Source organism: Panthera leo, chromosome A1 (genome assembly GCF_018350215.1).
Source record: "Panthera leo isolate Ple1 chromosome A1, P.leo_Ple1_pat1.1, whole genome shotgun sequence".
Lineage (NCBI taxonomy): Eukaryota > Metazoa > Chordata > Mammalia > Carnivora > Felidae > Panthera > Panthera leo.
Window position 1 is genome coordinate 148,016,031 of NC_056679.1, and position 15,288 is coordinate 148,031,318.

Genomic DNA, 15,288 nt, shown 5'->3' on the forward strand with positions numbered 1-15,288 from the left:
ATTCAAGCAATTCTCTCCTTTCCTTTAGTAACCTGCTAATTACAGCTACTGATTCTTTCACCTCAGTAAATAGAAGTCTCAACTGATATATCTATCAACTATATATTAGTAGCAAAGGGGAATATGTGTGTGTAGACATATATATATATATATATATATATATGTATATATATATATATATATATATATATATACATACACACACATATATATATATATAGATATATGACATTTTTTGAAGATGACAGGGAAAACAAATACTTTAATAAAGAGGCTGGGCTAAATTCCCATTTTTGTTTACTGTATATAAAACATTTGGAAACTTTAGTTAGTGAGTTAGGAATAAAGAGCACACTATGGTTATAAAAATATATAAAGTATATGATAACCCCATGAGAAAGTAAAAGCTACTTGTGAAACATAGTATGATAAAATAAATTCTGTCTCACATATTCAAATCTCTCACTGCTATAGCATTCATCGGTATTCAAATCATGGACATACATGCAGTCTGAATTCTCTGAAACAGCATAATAGAGGAAGTATATGTAGACTAAGAAACTGAGGTCAAAAGGGCTGAGTTGTCACTGGTTAAGGCTGGGGTCAGAATTTATAATCTCATGATTATCTTCTACATAAAACTGAAAACAATTTCCATTTGGATTTATAATATCTCTATTGCCCATTTTCTGAGATCTGACAATCCTATGAGAAGACACGTAAAAAATTGAAAATGATAATCATTTTATGATGGCAGGCCACATCAGTGTTATTACATTCTTTATCATTACTACTTTAAGTGGCAAAGAAAATTAGTGTTTGTTTTATGAGAATGATCTCATTCTTCTTGAACTCAATAGCTTAATGTGAAGTGGGGTGTTAGAAAAATTTTCATTTTACTTCTAGTATTGTTCAGAAATAGAGAAGCTCCTGAAAACTGAATCAATGTTGTTTGAGTGCAAATAATTTATATGTATTAATAAATTGAGTTTTGATGCTTACGTTACCGGCATTTTAAGAGATTATCTAACATTCACGCACATACACACACAGACAGGCAAAAGAAAGCGACACAGTAGCATCAAAGTCCACCTTCTCCTATATCCTACTTCCTGTTGCAAGATAGGACATTTTCATGGACTCTTCTTCTCCCTGGATATGGACGTGTTGAGTGTAACTGACACATCTTGTCTTTGCTATGTTCCTTTCAAATGGAATGGAATGTAAAATTAGACTCTTCCTATCTCCAAGAATGTCAATTAAAAGCTCAAATTCAGAGATGATTAATGGTATATGTCCCCACTTTCTAAAAGGAAACTTAGTGACATACTCAAAGGTCTCACTAAAAGGTAGCTAACTGGTCCAGTGATCATCAGCCTCAATAGCCTATATGAGAGAAGACTGGTTATTCAACAGGGGAGGAGCTTCTTTAAAAAGAATTTCGAAACCCATAACCAGTCTAATGTTTTTTTACTCTCTCTTAATTATGAAGATAGAAGAAGACTGCATCTCCTATAATTCAAGCCAACTGAAAGGGTAGTCAAAAGAAGTGGTAATAGAGATTTTGATGGTTTATAAGAGGAGAAATATCTCACTGTCTACCTGAATGCTCAATGAATGACAGAGATGTATAGGCCACACAGGTATTGGAATAGAGGACTCAGAGATATTCTTGGGAGAATTAACAAGAACCCTCTGATATTTGAGGGAGAATCATAGAGATTGGCACCTGGCTGATAAAGTCTGAAGGCAGAGGCTGACTTGAATATCCCTAAGTGGAAAGGAAATTAGAAAAAAGACCATTTGCATTCTGAGGTAGTAGGCAAAGGGTTAAATTTCCATACTCCAGCTCCGTGAAAGGCTACTGAATTTGGGTTGCTCAACAAAACTATCTTCTGGATAAGGTGATATTAGCAGGAGGAGGGAGATCACCACTGTATCAAAACTAAAGGAATATGACAAAGGTCAGTTGGAGAATACAATGGCTGTGTTAGAAAGTGGTTAAAAAGTCCAGAGGAATCTCCATTAATTGTCTTTGAAAGAATCATCTATATACTCCTTAAAAGAGCCAGCATTTGAAAAAAAAAGTATATGACTCAACCAAGAGAGAAATACAAATTTAAAAAGGCTAAATTAATGGATCCTTATCTTGATGCTGAAATCTCTCCACACTGCTCAATCTTGGAGGAGCTAAAATCAATAGATGAGGGTAAGGTCCTGGAGCTTGTAAGACTTGAGTGAAATAGATCATGTGTTCACTTTCCTACTGCACTCAGAGAGAAAGCAATGAGGTATGAGAGCACTGGCCGGGGTTCATGGAGGTGGGGTTGTGGAGAAAGAGGGAGGCTAACATTTTGAATTTAATGAGAGTTTCAAATTTAACATGAGATTTAGGTGGTACACTTTAATATGTGAAAATAAGACTGCTTTTAAAACTGCTTCATTCAATGGCTTCTGTACTCTCAAGGTCCAACCATCAGAGGTCCAACAATTTTTGGCTCAGCTGTATTTTCTTCTGTAGGAAGATGAAGTTTAGTAATAGTACTGTGGTCATTAGCACTGTTCACAAACTATTTTAGCTATCTATCTTCTCCACAATGCGCTTTGGCCAAAAACTGTATTACTGTAGCACAGTGACAGAAGGCTTAGTGGACTTATTATCATTAATCATAGTTATTCTCCACTTCTTTAGTAATCAGAGATGAATATGTTGAGAAGATGTCCAGGAATGTCTGGGTCTCCAAGTCACTTGCCATGAATAGATTTAATAGTAAAACACATACCATTAGTATCTCCTAAAACCAACTTGGCTCATTTTGTCCTCTCAGATGTCAACATTAACTTTAATTTTCTTGAATTAACCTTTTTTATTGTTTTAAAAATTATTTAAAATATACTCTACCTCTTTTCTCTCATTTGTTATGTGACAAATTTCTGTTCCCTATATAATGAATCCTTCATCAATGATGACTCTGAAGCCATATATTCCATAATTAAAATTAACAAATAAAATTTCAGTATGGACATTTTTCTCATAAAGAACCCTCTTGCACTCAAAATTGTTTTCATTCCTTATTTAAATAAAGTATTTCATAAATATAAAAATTTTAAAATAATATTTAATGAATAGAGTAGAAAAGAAGATATTACAATGGGTATGATATACAGGCTGCTAAAAAAACGGCTGGAGTATAACAACTCTTATACATATGTTTTTTTCTAATATATTTGGATGTATATTCACATCTATATGCAGTTATATCATATATGTGCACTGGTGGAAAAATATAATTAAAAACAAAATCTTCTACCAACTCAGAAAACTTCTCCACAAAGGCATAAAAGAAACCAATTTTGTTACTGAATTAGAATTAAACCAGAATGTGATGTGCATCACAGGCAATCTAAGAGATTGCCAAGACAGAGACAAATCTGACACTTTTATCCATGTAACCAGATAGAACTCATTGCATATATGTTCTCAAGATAATAAGAGAACTTGACAACACTGTCACACAGAGCTCATCCTAAATTCACTGAGGTAGTCACCTATGTTTAATTCGCTTACCTAAAAAAAGTAAAAATAAACTTCTCACATATTTATGACAGGAGGCAGTCTTAGAGCCAGGTGGCTTGCTGAAGTTAGGCTTCCGTCCTCCCATGGAAACTGGTAATAGGGGGTGCTGTCTCTGAAATGAAATGAAATGAAATGAAATGATTACATTTCAATGAGATGGTTCCCAGGCTCTTGAGAAAGGCATTCCTGAGTTGCAACACAGACACAATAAGTCTTATTTAGCTTTTAAAAGAAACTACATACATTTCCAGGACACAGGAAAAGAAGTTACAAGTTATCTTAAGTAAGTACTCTAAGAAAAGGGAGAAAGAAAAGGGAGACATCTCTTCCCTTATTTCCAGCAAGGAGAATCAAGCTTCTTATTTTTAATTTATATTTGCCCTTAGAGTCTATCTGTAAGAACTTTCCTAGCCATTGCATTACAAGTAACAGCAGTTCACCTTTTTTTTTTAATTTTAATAAAAATAAAGAGTAATTTTATTCTTAAAATATTTTAAGGTTCCAGGCAAAATTAACTTTAATAAATTTATTTCACGGTAATCATTGAAATAGACTTTGCTTTCCCAAATTGTTGCTATGGTCTATTGTCAACAATGCTCATTAATATATAATTAAAAAATACCTCTCAGGGCACCAGGGTGGCTCAGTCAGTTAGGCATCCAACTCTTGATTTCAGCTCAGGTCATGATCTCACATTTCATGAGATGAAGCTCCACGTAGGGGCTCCGTACTGACAGTGCAGAGCCTGCTTGGAACTCTCTCTCTCCCTCTCTCTCTGCCCATCCCCTGCACTTGTTCTCACTCTCTCAAAATAAATAATCTTAAAAAAAAATACCTCTCTAAGCCAAGTATCAGAGTTTTTTATGGCGTAGGATGGCATTTTTATTTTTAGTTAAAATTTTTAAATATAAAAAAGGGAAATTTTATGTCAATGTATTTAATGTGTAAAATTTATGCAAAAATAATAAATGCAAAAATAATAAGTGCAAAAAAGTAATGTGATTTTTTTTTACAAAATTAACAGTGATGAAACCGGTACTTGGTAGGATAGAATATTACCAGAAGCTCCCCTCGTACCTGTTATTACTCACTATGCTTCATCAAAAGTAACTACTATCCTGAGCTCAGTAACCATAGGTTTCTTGTGCCAATTAATTTTTTGAAATGTATATAAATAGGATATAGGAAACTCACTCTCTTATATCTGGCTTCTTACACTTATAATCATGTTTGGGAGTTCTATCTATGCTGTGATGTGCAGAACACAATGTTCATTGTCAGTGTTGAAAGGTAATTCACTGAATGAACCTTTCTGTTATCCTAACATTGATAGATATTTTGGTTATATTAACTTTAGGACTATAATGAATAACGCTACTACCAACATTTCTATATGTGCATTTCTGTTAGGTATATGCTGTACGTTGAATTGCTAGGTAATAGGATATCAGCTCATTCACCTTTGGTTGATGGTGACAACTATTTTCTAATGTAATTATACCAATCTAACTTTCCTAAAACAGTGTATAATAGAATCAGTTTCTCTATATCTTAGGCAATAATTTTGTTTGTTTGTTTGTTTTTCATTTTAGCTATTGTCTTACTCCATTTGGGCTACTAGAACAAAATACCACAGACTAGGTAACCTAAAAACAACAAAATGTTGCTGCTCACAATTCTAGAGACTGGGCAGACTGAGATCAGGCACCAGGATGATATGGTGAGGGCCCTTTTCCTACTTCACCGACAGCACTCTTCTCATAGTGTCTCTACCTAGTAGAACTGGCTAGAGAGATTCATGGGGTATCTTTTATAAGTGTATAAATCCCATTTAATGAGATCTCCATTCCCAAGATCATGTCACCTCCCAAAGTCCCTACCTATTAAGATCACATTTGAAGGTTAGGGTTTCATCATATGAATTTGGGGTAGGTTCTGGGAGGGACAACATTCACAGAAAGCAGCCACTTTTTGCGTGGACAATGGTATTTCATCATAATTTTAACTTGCACTTCTCTAACAAAGGCACAAAAAGATAGTAGATATAGATATCCTTTCGTGTACGTTTGCATGTGTATGTGTGTGTGTGTGTGAAGGATTTATTAATTTTTTTGTCTATTTTTTTCTTCTAGACTTAAATTATGAATGTAAGCTCCTTTTCGGGGGTACATATATTGCAATCATCTTCTCTAACTCAGAGACTTGCTTTTCACTCATAGCAGTGTCGTTTGATAAACCAAGTTATTAATATAGTACAATCTGCCAACTTTCTATATTTTCTGTCTTTAAAAGAAATTTTTTTTACTATCCTAATTCATAAGGATATTCTCTCACATTTTACTCTAGAAGCTTTATTAGCTTCATGCTTCACATTTTGATGTGAAATTATTCTGGAATTTTTTTATTCTTTCAAATTTCCATATGGATATCTGACTGTGATTTATTGGAAGGATTATTCTCCCCAAGTGCACAGGAATACCTTTGTCATAATTCAAGATATTATATGTGTATGGGTCTTTCTTTTATAACTAGTCTGTTTCCTTGGTATACTTACTCACTATTACATGTTTACATATTGTTAGTTACTGTAGCTTTATAAAGTATTTATCAGGAGGCATCTAGCTTTATTCCTCCTTTGGGTCCAACGGTTTCTGCTGAGAGATGTGCTGTCCATGTTATTGTTGCTCCTTTGAAAGTTGTCTTTTCTTCTCTGACTGTGATATTTTTCCTTTTCATTTGTTTTTTATCACTTTTCCACAATATGTGTAGATGTGCTTTTCCACGCATTTATCCTGATATGGTTCCTTAATGCTTTCTGAATATATAAATTGATGTGCTTTTGTCATTAAAAAGGAAATTCTGAGCCATTAACTCTTTGATGTTGTTTTTGCCCTCATTTCCTTTTCATCTCTTCCCTTCTGCATTTGCCCTGCTTTTATCTAGGCAATTCAGCCTGAATATTTTCTAATAATCTATCTTCTAGTCCATAAATCCTCTCTTCTTGTCTGTCCAATTTAGTTAATACCATACATTGATTTCCTAATTTCAGTTATTGTACTGGTTAGAAACAGAATTTCCCATTGATTATTTTCATAATTTACTGTCCTCTGGCAAAATTATTCTTGCCTTCTATTTTCTTAGACATGTTAATCACAGTTAACTTAGAGTTTATATGTGAGGACACTAATAACCTGATCATCCCTATGTCTATTATCTGATTTTCTCCTCTTGGCTATATTTTCTTAATATTCCAGTAGATTTCTAATTGAATAAAGGACACTGTTAATGAAATATACAAAGACTATATATTATAGTATCTTTCTCCAAAGAGGGACTATCCCATCTTAATTCAATCATACCGAGCTGGGTTGCAATTTTTTATAAAATACTTGCGTAGGTGTGGTTTCTTGCCCTTACTGTACAATAACTCTCTAGGAGCCCTAAATGATGCTCTGAGGTGTTTACTACTGTCTAACAGCCTTAGCAGGTCTTGAAATTCAAAATTTGTCTATTTAGGGCCACTTGGGTGGCTCAGTCAGTTCAGCATCTGACTTTGGCTCAGGTCATGATCTTGCAGTTCTTGAGTTCGATCCCAGCGTCAGGCTCTGTGCTGACAGCTCAGAGCCTGGTTCCTGCTTCAGATTCTGTGTTTCCATTTCTCTCTGCCCTTCCCATGCTCGCTCTCTCTCTCTCTTAAAAATAAATATTTTTTTAAAAAATTGTCTATTTAATACTGTCAGACCCTAGAAAACTCCACAGATGAATCCAGAGTATTTGCATTTTTCATAAAGCACATGATACTGAAAGTGGTCACAGTTTTGACTTCCTGCAGGACTTCTCCCATATGACATTAAAATTTCAAAATAGAAAACTCCCTCTGACACTGTTCTACTTTGTGAAAAAAAATCCAGTATTTCAAAACAAGAGGTAATATATCATCCTGGTTAAAAGTACTGTTTGTAAATCAGGCAAACAGGGTGTGAATCCAAGTTCCATGACAAAATAAATCAATGACTACTGGTAAGTAACATGTCTGTGACACTCAGGTGTTTTTTTGTTGTTGTTGTTGTTGCTGTTGTTGTTAATAAATCACAAATAAAAATAGCAGTCATACATAAGTTATTTATAAAGTTAAATGTTGTTTAATTTTAAATTATTTTTTAGTTAATATACTATGATTCACATACTTTTTTATGTGTGGGAATACAGTGAACAAAATAGTCAATAACCTCTGCCTTCCATGGAGTATACGTTCTAATGTGGGAAAGAGCCAATAAATACCAATAGACAAATAAGTATGGTATGTCAGATAGTTGTAGGTGTTATGGAGGAAAATAGGTGACCATTATTCTGAAAGTCAGTCATCCTGCTCCCAGGCACTCCTTAAAATTGCCTAACTGGCTGATGAACAAATTGACCATGGCAGCAGTAGATGTTATAGTGGGAAGAGAATATAGGATTTCCACTCACCAGAGGAGAGCTGGTTACAGCCACTGGTGAGTACCAATATGCCTACAGCAGAACCCAACACTTAGCCCCTATTATGGCACCATCCCCTAGGATTAGCAGTCAGGTCAACTGGTGGAAGAAGCAACAATCTGTTCTCACTAGAGCAGACATTTACTCTAGACATAGATTTTTCTTCACTGTCTGCAATGCTTCCACCAAAGTCACTATCCATGGACTTACAGAATACCAAACTAACCAGGTTGATGTTATATACAACATCATTTTTGATCAACCAATGAAGTTTGCAAATGAGCCCAGTTCCATAAATTCAATGAATGTATATTTTCCTTATCATCTACAAACACCTGGCTTGATAAAACAGAATAATTTCCTTATGAACTCTTACTTATGGTTATATCTCAGTTGTATAACCTTGCAGATGTGGGACATTTATCTCCAGGATGTGATACTTACTCTAAATCAGTAATACATATATGTTTCTCCCATAGCCAAGATTTATGGATCTGTGAATCAAAGGGTAAAAATGAAAAGTACCTCCTTTCACTATTACCACAAGTGATCCATTAGGGAAGGAAAAAAAAAGGAAAGAAAATGAAACGAAACGAAATGAAACAAAACATAAGGAAAGGAAAGGAAAGGAAAGGAAAGGAAAGGAAAGGAAAGGAAAGGAAAGGAAAGGAAGGAAAGGAAAGGAAGGAAAGGATAAAGGAAAAGAAAAGGGCAGGGGAGGAGAAGAGAGTGGAGGGGAGGTAAGAGTTTCTATTCCCTATAACTTTAGGTTCTAATGGTGGAGAAGTCTTAAATCTGAAAGTAGGAATGATTATATCAATGACAAAATAATGATTCTACTGAACTAGAATTTGAGATGGCAACCTAACCACTTTTGGCTCCTTGTGTCAATGAATCAGATAAAGCAAGGGGTTACAGTTCTGATTGAGTAAATGACTCTGACAATCAAGGAAATAGTGGGTTGCTACTACACAATGAGGACTCATAATAATATATCTAGAAGATAGGTGATTCCCCAGGAGGCCTCTCAATACCCTCAACTACTATGATTAAAGTCAGTGGAAAAGTTATATCATGTTAGGTAGAAGCATCACTTGATTGTTTTTATTGGAAATTAGTGTGTTTAAAGAGATATATATGGGTACTAAGTGACAAAAGGTAGACAAAAGGTACTCAGTGACAAAAGGTAGATATGTATGAGTACTAACTAACAAAAAGTTAATTGAGCAAAGCTGATTACTTTTCTTGGAATATCCTTACCTGTAGGCTTTTGGTAAGAGTAGGCCATAAGACACATTGTTGCAAAGATTTGGAGGGAAGAAATAAAGCAGCAGGTTTATTGATCTTTATGTGCAGAAGGTATACCAAGGTAATGGGGCACTTTTGAGCTCACACGTGTTGCTGCTTTCTGCTGGCTAAACCTGTATGGTGAGGAAATGGGCAAGCAGTAGCAGCAAGCCTGCAAATGATTTACATCCCCCTAGATCTTCCTTCAGCTTCTATGAATCCTGGGCCAGATGTGTGTTTAGCTCCATAAAGAAGGGCAACAGTTTCTCATGTAGGACAACAATCTCATCATAGTCAGAAGCAATGAAAACTGAAATGGGTTCCAGTTAACATATAAGGGTTCCAGTTTTTACACGAGTCTCAGTTTCTCTTTGTTCTCTTTTTTATCCATCTTTCCTTCTTTGTCCATCTTTCCTTCCTAACTGCCTGCTCTGCAGACTTCAACTTCCAGCCTCAAATACAAAAACCAAAGTCTGAAAGAGCCCGCAATGGTTCTTCTGTTTGTCATATTGAACTCTAACTGATAAAAGTATAAAGAGATGTTTTCATTAAGGAGAACACAGTTGAATAAACACTGAAGAGGAGAGGGAATGAATTGATTTTTGAGTCTCAGGAGTTCAGCAGGATAAACTGAAGTTAAAAAATAGGTATTAAAGTTAAAACAAATATAATTATTCGTAGTGGAATTATTAAAACAAGAATTTATTATTCATGAAAAAACTTCATTATTCATTGATTCTGTATTTGTGAATTTGCCTACTCACTAAAATTTATTTATAATTCCCAAATCAGTACTGCCAGTGTTTTCATGGTCATTCACACACATGTGCACAGTGGCACAAATTTTGAGTTTTTTCACCACTGAAAGTACTGGTTTGTTTTATGAGGATATTGTCAAATCAACCTATGTAATGGAAATGGTCTCCAAACCCCTGGCATAAGACCATGCAATCCATTATGTAAGATATATTAAATAAGGTGTCTTTAAACAGAAATGCATATAAAATAAAGCTAGTTGATGAAAATGTGACAAGTCTCTCAGGAACCTAACCCTATATTTTCCCTAGGAGCAAGAATTCCCTATTCACTAACTGTGTGTTTGTGGCAACTCTGTAGAATATTAACTATCCTGAATAATGAAAGTGAATAACAATAAATGAAACACACACGCACACACACACACACACACACACACACACACGCACACGCACAATGTGTGTGTGTGTGTGTGTGTGTGTCTGATATTATTACTCTTAGCTGAGACAGAAAATGCTATTATATAACAAATATAAAAAACAGCTATTTTAAGTTGGTAGAGATTTTAAATGAAGCTCTACCAAAATGTGGCACTGTTTATATGAAGTGGTATAACAGCTTTCTGAGAATCTCGGCATTTATATAAATGTTGGATTCTTATTTTATTCAGATGATTTAAACAAATACTTTAACAAATTACTTGTTTGATATATTTGCCTCCTCACAAATGTATCTGAAGAACTGGCAGTCATCAAAATTTAGAATTTATGAGATCACAGTTATTTTTATTAAGTCTCTGGATTAATAGACACAACTAAATTTTTAAGTACATCTTAGGTAGAGAGCAACAAGGCATCTAGACAATGAGAACCTACTGTAGAGCTCATACTCAAATAATAATGTAATAGCTATATTTTTCCTCAGACTGTCTGTGTTCATCACACAAAAGCAGCATGTTTTCCTAGAGAAACAAGCTGATAAAGCAATGATGAGCTAATGAGTTATTTAGTAGGAGAAAGGATCCTATTATGTGTGGAATATGTCATTTTATAGTGCTTCTTATACCTATATAAGAAACTGTATATCTGTCTTGTCTATCACAGAAGTGCTAGAGAGCATAACTTGTGCCCTGAAACTTTAGGGAAGTTCCATATAGCTAAGATCATTCTACTTTAGAAGCTAATAATAGAAATGTTTGCTATTTTAGTCATTAGACTCATTATTGGAATTAGTAAAGTGTGTGTTTCAAGGCATCACAAGTTTTAGGATCCATGAGTAAATGTCTTGTTTATTGAACATTAGGTAATAATGTTAATAAGATACTGGATTACATGGAAATAATGAACAACAAATCAATCTCAAATAGCTACCCTATAAAATCATATTTTGCATCTGAACTCAATAAATTTTACAGAAGAACAGCATGAATTCAAAAGCATTAGCCAGTGTTTTTTGCATAGCTTTATCCCAGAGTTCAAGCCATCAAGACAAAAATTAGTACAGTGAAGGACTTTCTTACTGAATAGGGCTCTGATAGACTTTGTGGATTAATATAGTATTCAGACACTGGCTTAGAACTAGAAAAAACTTATAAATTTGTTGATGATAATCACAATGTCGACAATGCCAAGTGATCTGCTTCATTTACTAAACAGCCATTAGGTGTTTAGTTATTAACACAGAATATATACTGACAAGTTACCTGATACATTGATTAGATATTCTTCCCCTTATTATGCCACTGTTAGTAATCATTATTTATGTATTATCCTAAAAAGTTCTTGCTAGGCAGTAACAGTTATTGTACATTCATAAGTTCCTAAATGTCTACGATTGAGAAATTTAAACTCAGTGAAAAGAAGGTACTATTTGATGACAGAAAAAAATAGAGGTTAAAGGAACAGAAAAAAAAAAGTCAGCCAGAAATAGACTAAATTCTCTAAGCAGAAGACAAAGAAAATAAGAGAAATAGGATACACATATAGGATTTGGTTTATATGTATGTGTAAGAGTACATTTCCGTTCACTTTTAAATTTTGTGACGCCTAGCTGTAACTGTGCAGAACAGACAGTAAAGATTACTGTGGACAACTCTGAGAATTAAAAACTCTACGGAGACCCAGTTATCTAGGGACTCCATTATTTGTGAGTTTACCTCCTGAATCTTGACCAGGTTTTCACAGTGAGTATCGGAGAAAAATCCCCTTGCACTTCTGGTAGGGGGAGAAGAAAAGGACCCATTTAGAAATAAACCTGAGCATTCTGTTCTTTTTAACAGGGTCTGACCTCATGAGGAATAATTTAACAGGAGCCTAATTTGTCTGGGTTTTATGAGAACTCAACTGATCTGGGAGAAGGGAAATACTAAACTTCAGCTCACTCTAGACATATTGCCCAACGTAGTGTGGAAGTAGGGGAGGACTGATAATCATACGCATGTCACAGTCCAGGGGCACAGTCTCACTAAAAGACTGAGACCTATTCATTCTTCTCCACATGCCTTACCACCACATTACTAAAGGCCTACTTACAGCAGTTCCTTGTAAATGTATATTTACAAGACATACCAAAAAGGAAAAAAAAAAAAAAAAACAGATTTGAAGGAGATAATCAATAGAATCAGACTCAGATACAGCAGGAATGTTGGAATTAGCCTGGAAATTTAAAACACCTATGATTAATTTGATAAGGGCTTTAATGGATAAAGTAGACAGCATAAGAACAAATGATCAATATAGGCAGTGAGATGGAAAATCTATGAAAGAACCAAAAACAAATGCTAGAGAAAAAAAATAACAAATGAAAAATGTCTTTGATGGCATTTTTTTTTTTTTTTTTTTTTTTGCAGAAGGGTAAGAGGAAAGTAAGCAAGCAAGCAAGAAACAAAGGAAAGAGGGAGGGAGGATGGACAAGGCACCTGGGTGGCTAAGTTGGTTAAGCATCTGAGTCTTGGTTTAGGCTCAGGTCATGATCTAACAGTTTGTGGGATTGAGCCCAGCATCCCACTCTGTGCTGTCAGCAAAGAGCCTGCTTGGGATTCTCTTTCTCCCTCTTTCTCTGCCCCTCCCCAACTCACATGCATGTTCTCTCTCTCTATATATATTTCCCTCAAAATAAATAAATAAACATTTAAAAAAAGAAAGAGAAAATATTTAAAATAATAAGTAACAATTTCCCCAAATTAATGACCTATAAATCCACTCATCCAGGAAACTCAGAAAACACCAAGCAGGATACATGTCAAAAAACTGCACCTAAGTTTATCACTTCAATCTATAAAAAAGCAAAGATAAAGAAAAAAAAAATTTTGAAAGAAGCCAGAGGGGGTAAAATTCTAACCTACTGAGTAGCAAAATAAGTATTAATTCAACTTCTCCTTTGAAAAAATGCAAGCGAGAAGTGAAGTGAAATATTTCAAGGGCTGAGAGAAAAAAAACAGCAAGCAACAAATCTGTACCTAAGAAATCGTTTTTTAAAAGTGAAGGATATATAAAGTTTTTCCCAGACAAATAAAAGTTAAGGGATTCTGTTGCCACCTGCCTCGAAGTAAACCTGATATGGTAAGAAAGGAGAGAAAATAGAATTATATACAATACTCCATTAAAACTAGAAAAGGCAGAAAAAGAGTAGAAAACAAAAATAGAAACAAGAGCAACAAATAGAAAACAGTAACAAATATGGTAGATAGTGTTCCAACTTTATCGATAAACACTAAATGTAGTGATCTAATTGCACCAATGGAAAGACATTATCAGAGTGGATCAAAAAACAAGCTCCAGCTATAGGTAATCTATAAGAAACCCACTTCAAATATAAGACACATATGGACTAAAAGTAAGCAGATGGAGAAAGATAAGCCATGATAACACTAATTAAAAGAAAGCAGGAGTAGCTATATTAATTTCAGATACAGAAAGGAAAGTTATCAGGAATAGAGTGTTACTATACAAGGGTAAAGGAGTCAATTAACCAAGAAAACACAATGATTTTTTTTATAATTTTTTTACATTTATTCATTTTTGAGAGACAGGGTGCAAGCAGGGAAGGGGCAGAGAAAGAGGGAGACACAGAATCTGAAGCAGGCCCCAGGCTCTGAGCTGTCAGCATAGAGCCCAATGCGGGGCTCCAACTCACAAATCACGATATCATGACCTGAGCTGAAGTCAGACGCTTAACTGACTCAGCCACCCAGGCACCCCAAGAAGACACAGTGATGTTTAATATCTATATGACTAACAACAGAGTGCCAAAACACATGAGGCAAAACTTATAGAACTGCAAGGAGAAATTGATAAACCCACTATTATAGCTGAGCACTTCAATCCCCACTCTCAGAAATGGACAGATTTAGCGGGCAGAAAACCATTAAAGACACAGATGAATTCAACAACAAAAATTGGATATAATGGACAACTTAGAACTACTTCATCCAACAAAAGTAGAATACACATTCTCCTCAAGATCACATGAAACATTTACCAAGATAGACATCATTCTGGGACATAAAACACACTTTGATATTCTTTAATATCATAGGTAAAACAGGGGTAATACTATTCCATGGACATTCATGAAATATTAAAGGAATACCATGTAAAACTCTATGCCCACAAATTTAATAATCTAATTGAAATAGAACAATTCCTTAAAAAATACAATTTACCAAACTGACACCAGAATAGACAGTATGATAGGCCTATATCTATTTTAAAAAAAAAATGAATCAACAATTAACAACCTTCCAAAACAGAAAGCATCAGGCCCAAATGTGTTCAAGGTGAATTCTACAAACATTTAAAGAAGAAATTCTACCAATTCTCTACAATCTGTTTCAGAATACAGAAGTAGAGGAATATTTCCTAACTCATTCTATTAGGCCACCCATACTGTAATATTAAAACCAGACATTACATTAACACTAAAAACAAACAACTACACACTGATACCTCTCATGAACACAGATGCAAAAATCCTCAAAATATTAGAAGATAAAATGCAGCAATGTATAAAAAAATGTTTACACTATGAATGGTAGGATTTCTATCAACAATTCCAGGTTAGTTCAATATTCAAAAATAAAATAATGTAATAAACATCATATCAACAGGCTAAAAAAGAAAAACAATCACATGATCATATCAAAAGATGCAGAAAAAACATCTGATAAAATCCAACACCCATTTATGATG

The 15,288-nt window shown here is 34.4% G+C and overlaps 1 long non-coding RNA gene across 2 annotated transcripts in view; it reads right to left on the reverse strand.

The window, feature by feature from the left end:
• Positions 1–15,288, reverse strand: part of LOC122200946 — a 106,623-nt gene that overhangs the window by 25,367 nt on the left and 65,968 nt on the right. For both annotated transcript variants that reach the window (XR_006194015.1, XR_006194014.1), the window contains exon 3: positions 3,569–3,689. This is a non-coding gene — a long non-coding RNA (uncharacterized LOC122200946). The remainder of the gene's footprint in view (positions 1–3,568; positions 3,690–15,288) is intronic.